This window comes from Balaenoptera ricei, chromosome 3 (genome assembly GCF_028023285.1).
Source record: "Balaenoptera ricei isolate mBalRic1 chromosome 3, mBalRic1.hap2, whole genome shotgun sequence".
Taxonomy (NCBI): Eukaryota; Metazoa; Chordata; class Mammalia; order Artiodactyla; family Balaenopteridae; genus Balaenoptera; species Balaenoptera ricei.
Window position 1 is genome coordinate 37,821,109 of NC_082641.1, and position 5,873 is coordinate 37,826,981.

General features: G+C 38.2%; 1 pseudogene; it reads right to left on the reverse strand.

Annotated features, from left to right (window-relative positions):
- Nucleotides 1-4,527: 4,527 nt before the first annotated feature.
- On the reverse strand, nucleotides 4,528-4,682 carry LOC132364217 (U2 spliceosomal RNA; annotated as a pseudogene).
- Nucleotides 4,683-5,873: the final 1,191 nt, after the last annotated feature.

A 5,873-nucleotide genomic window follows, 5' to 3' on the forward strand; every position in this document is an offset into this window, starting at 1 on the left:
ATAGGACTTAGATTCTCAAGGTGCCAGAAGGTGTCATGACTTGTCCAAGCAATTTAATGTAAAAGCAAGTGCTCCGGGGTAAGAAAGAGCTGGATTCAAATTCCACCTCTCTAACTGATAGTTTCCTTCTCTATAAAATGGTGCTAATTATAACATTCACTTCATTGTGTCTATGTGGATTAAATGACGTGGTAGATTATTAAGTGCAGTGCATGCTTCCAAGAAAATATTGCTCAAAAATGGAGACATTGTTTCTCCCATTACAATAAAGCCTACAAAAATCCATGCTCTCACTGTATTTATACTATCTTTATTGTATCCCATTCCTTTTGGGGCCCCAGACATTGTTAGTATTTAAAAATTATCTATGTAATTCTGTTCTGCCTCATCAGGACAGACTTCCATACCTTTCTTCATTCTCTTTTCTCAGCTGGAAATGAATCCATATACTTTTTTTTTTCTTTCAAGTTCCAGCTCAAATGCTACTTTCTCTAGAAAGGCTTTTTCCTCATTGGAGCCAGAATTAATGAAGAAAAACTCAAATGGTGAAGAAGGAGCTAAATGCTAAGCAGAACTAGTTCTAGAACCAGAACAGGCCAGTAGACATGTAGGTTTGCCTGCTTTTGAGGGTGGATAGGGCAGGTGGTTTAGTGTCCTGGATTAGGATAGGGCTCTTTTATTAGAAGTAGACTAGGTGAGAGCCCTAATCAAGGGTCTGCCAAAGTAAATCAGAAGGGACTGAAGTAGCACAGAAATCCAGCTGGAGCGGTACTGTATAAACTTAACAGTGAGCCATATAAAAGCAGGAGCATTGCTAGACTCTCACAATCTAACACAGGGTTAGTTAGGTGTTCGTTAACTGACTTGGTTGTTTGATTAGAAAAGACAGATGGAAGAAAGAAGGAGCGTATACAAGCTAAGTTGTACAGAGGTTCAAAAGTCTATTAAGGCACATTCATTGAAGTAAAACGTCATTAAATGTGTAGTTTTCTATGCAGTAAAACAGCCTGCTGCTTTTAAATTTTTAATTAAAAATTTTAATTTTTGTTCTCATTCACCAATTCCCTTTTAAGAAGTAATTCCAGCTTTCATTTCAAACCATCACTAGGAATATCCATATCCCTCATGTGATGATTTAGAACAGAGCAGGGTGGTAGGGTGAGACAAAAGCCTTTAGTGGATATTAAAAACTATGATGCTTTAATTACGGGGCTTTTAAATTTGCACATACTCGGTAAACATGTTACCCTTATAAGTTTCATGGCTCAGGTGTACGCATTTATAGAAAGAGCGACTCCTTTGGGAGGAGGAGGATCAGATACACATTAGCAGACTGAATTAAAACTTGTATCACCTTATCTTCTGTTTTTTTGGCTCACAAAATTATGTCAACAATTCTGACTTTTCTAAGGAAAGAATTTTACATTTTTGGTAAATGTCAGGTGTTTTTTGTTTTTGTTTTTTGTTTTTCCTTAAAGGGTGACAGTTACCAAAGGCTATGATACATTGGTACCTAGTATATTAGGAAGATAGTAGTTTCTGGCTTTATTCCAACTCTTTCATTCAGCACATGGCCTTCCCAAGGGGACTGTTCTACTTTATAATTATGCTGTTATGGGCAATCGTTTTAGCCAGGTGCAGTGGAAATTTTTATCCCTTTCATGAATGCTAAGCCAGCCACCCCTTGATGCATGAGGTTGCATGTGTTTCTGTGAGTGCCTATTTGCATGTACACCTTCAGATTTTGTCCTTGACCTTCGTGTCTTTTATTTCTATTAAAGCTCTTTGGCTTATTTCCTTTCTTTCTATGGTTTTTAGTACAATCTCTGTATATACCAAAGATGCCCCATTTAAACTTCCAACCTATATCTCTGTCTGGAATATTCAGATACATATATCTAAATGCCCCCTGAACATCTCAACTTCTGGATCCAACAGACAGCTGTCATAGTGTGGTTTATAAAGAGAAATATATATTTGGTCTTTGTCCCCATTCGTGGCACAGAACTCCTGAGTCCTTGGGATTTCCTAAGTGATGAGAACAATGGGTGTCTTCTGTTATGCTCATGAAGTGACTTTTGAAAAACCCCTAGGTAACCTAAGGCTGAGGGCTGGTTTCTAGTGGAGCCAACCACGTGATTAGAGGGTTGGAACTTTCAGTACTCGCGCCTACTCCTACCCCGGCCCCAAGTCTGGGGAGGGGAGAGGGGCTGGAGATTGAGTCCAATCACTAATGGCCAATGATTTAATCAGTCATGCCTAAGAAATGAAGCCTCCAAGAAAAACCCAAAAGGACGAGCTTCAGAGAGTTTCCAGACTGGTGAACACATGGAGATCTGGAGAGAGTGGTACACTGGGAGAGGATGGAAGCTCCCCACCCCTTTCCCTAGACCAAACCCTATACATCTCTGCCATCTGGCTGTTCATCTCTATCCTTTATAATACCCTTTATAATGAACTGGTGATGTATTAAGTAAATGTTTCTCTAAATTCTGTGAGCTGCTGTAGTAAATTAATGGAACCGCAGGAGGCGGGTGTTGGAACCTCTGATCTATAGCCTGTGAATTAGAAGCACAGGTGACAACCTGGATTTGGGATTGGTGCTGAATTGGGAGGGGGGGGGGGAGAGGGGCAGTCTCGTGGGACTGAGCCCTTAACCTGTGGGATTTGATGGTTAACTCCAGATAGATAGTGTCAGAATTGAGCTAAATTTGTGAAATGCCTGGTCAGTGTCCACAGAGAACTGAGTTACTTGCCTGGTGGTGTGGAAAGAACACACATATTGGACAGTTCAAAGTCAATATGTTAGAATCTTAACACATAATATTTTCTCTCCTTCTTATACATTTTCACAACAACATGGTCCTTTTACTATATCCTTATTTCAGTGAAAGTCACCTTTATTTATATAGCTACCTAAGACTGTAATCTAAGATCAAAACTCAACATCTTCCTCGTTTCTTACAGACAATTAATTCACCCTCCTTAATATCTTTAGGATCAGTTTCTTTTTCTTTCCTTATATCACCACCTTACTTTGGAGCCTCATAATTTTTTGTTTGCTTTACTGTGATAGTCTCCAAAGTACTTAGCCTACATTCAGTCCAGCTCTTTTCCAATCCATTTGCATACTTTACCCATCCACAGTGATCTTTCTAAAACACAAACCTTGGATATTAAACTTGTCTAACATTCTTCTGGCTCGGTAAGTTCCGTGAGTTTACCACGTCTGATTCAACTTTGCATCTCTACTGTTTAGGTGAATACTAGATACAGGATATTTACTAATTCATTCTCTTATTCATTCCTTCACTTTAAAGGAAGTGAAGGTATTTAAAACCTTCTGTGATCCAGGGACTGGTACATGTACTGGGTCTACAAATGTAAACAAGACAGCTGAAGTTTCTGTTCTATGCAAAAAAAAGTGGTGTGATATGATAGAAAGTAGACAGAAGTGGATATTTTATATAGAGTTCTCAGAGAAGGCCTCGCTAAGGGGCCTTGGAATCTTCAAGGGTGAGAAGGATTCAGCCTTGAGAAACAAAAAGGTGACTGTATATCTGGAGCAGGGTAGGCTAAAGGGAAATTGCAGCGAGGTAAGATTGCCCAGCTGGGAAAGAGCCAGAAGACAGAAGTGGTCAGTACACTTTCCTTCACTGTCTGAGTGAATATAAAGAAGTAGGTGGGGAGCTTCTTTATTCTTTGACTTGGCCAGACACTAGAAGAGTTGCTTTGCAATCTTTCCATGCTATTGCCTTTACATTTCCATCAGATACTGAAATCTGCAATCTGTTTAAAAGTAGTCAGTGGGGATTAGTGAGCTCTGTTGGCCTTTAGACTGCTGATTGAGGACATGCAAGTGCCAACAATGAATAAGCCCGCAAGTCCCTGTAATATTTAAAATGGATCCATTTTGTGACATATTTTCCCCAAGTCTTTTAAAAGCCTTAAGCGGAGACTCAGAAGGATGACTCCAGAGTGAATTAGCATCAAGAAAAAGCGGAAATTATTCCTTTGTTTTGATTCATGCTAATGGGCCTGCCTTCACATCAGAGCAGGAAGTCCTCTGATTCTTTTTTAAAGCACTATCAAATTCAAATATGCTTTCTGTTGTCTGCATAAATTTCCAGAAGTGTCTAAAATTCAAATAGTTCAGTTTACTAACTGCATCTTCAACTCCTTCTTATATGCAGAGGCAAGACAGTTCTATTGAAGAAAAGTCAGGATAACGAGGACAGAATTTCAAATTGTAATTCCACATACAAGAGTGTTGCATTTCACAATAATGTAAATAACCAGTACCAAGCTGCATGGTATACTGAACTGAATTTGATTAGTTGGTTATGGCACTGGATGGAATTTGGAAGTGGGTGGTGATGGGGTTCTATCTGATGTAGTAAAATATTAGGGGCTTTGGAACCAAACAAATCTCTCTTCTTGCCTCTGACCTTTAGGAAGAACATGGAATCCTCTGAGCTTTATACTTCAGAGCCAATTTCGTTTAATGCAGTACATGCCAAACTTGCCTGGCGGTAAAAATTACCTCAGGTAATCCTATCATTTTACATTCCATAGTCCCTACTGACTGCTGACTCTCTTAAGGGAGGAGCTGGGAAAGACATATATTAAACTGATAAGAACAGATACTACACTTGATCTTAGCCAAAAGGCCAAGAAGCGATGGGAAAGACATATATAATGCCTCAGATGATCAGGAAAATTTGGGACTCACAGGCCTCATGTGACTAATTAGACATTTTCTTATTAGTCCCTGAAAATTCCAAGGTTCACCAGTTTGAGAAACACTAACTTGGAAAACTAAAGGCTTATACTTTTAAAATGTCTCTCACATGGTAATTATCACTGAAAAAGAGTGGTTAACCTTTAATCTTGTCAAAATTAGTTTTAAGGCTTACCTTTAAATGAAAAAGTAAAATTTTTAAATTCTCAGAGAACTCATAAACCCCCAAGAGAATGTGGGATGATCCTTAGCTGGAGAGACTCAGTTTTACTACAGAGCCAACTATGACAGTTGTCACTTCATGAATTTATTGTCACTTCATTACTTCCTAACTTTTCCTTATGCAGTATCTCAATTTCTCATTCTAAAGGCATCTGAGTTGTTCTGACACAGAATTTGCATTTTGGAATACCTAATATATGCCAGTTGGTAAGATGTTTAGGTCTAGCTCTGTATGTGTTATCACATTAGTTCAAAAAAACTATTTCAATAACTGATTTTATTTTCTGTATTCCTCTTTGAGGGTAAGAAGCAAGTCATCTGAAAATGAGGTATGTCGAGAATGTGCGTGTGTGGTAAAACAACTTCTGGATCCCATCTTGTAGTTAGAAATCCACGAGCTCAATCTCCTTCAATTTCTATACTCAAAAGGAAAAATGGTTATTTATGTTCAACATGAAGATTCCTAGATTGTGAAGCTCTTAACCATAAAAGCAAGCCTCACCATACAGAATTTAGCTGATTACTCTGATCCAGATATTGCTAAAACATTTTCAAAGATTATTGAAATATTTCCGTGCAGTCTTTAATTTTTCTGTATGTATTTTTCATATAGTTTAAATCTATCTAGATATCTAGTTTTCTCTCCCATTTTTCTTTCTGTCCCCCTACCCTGACCCACACCCCAACATACACACACACACACACACACACACACACACACAGCAGTGTATTTTCCCTTGGAGTGCATCAGTGTTTTTCTGATTAAGTTTGTATATATTTCTGAGACTGCATTTGATCAGAAAATCTAGGACATGGAGGAGGAGAATTGAAACTTTGATTAGAAAATGTGACTTTAGGTCATTATAAGAAATTAAATTATGTACTAACTAGTATTCTCTCCAAAAATAAT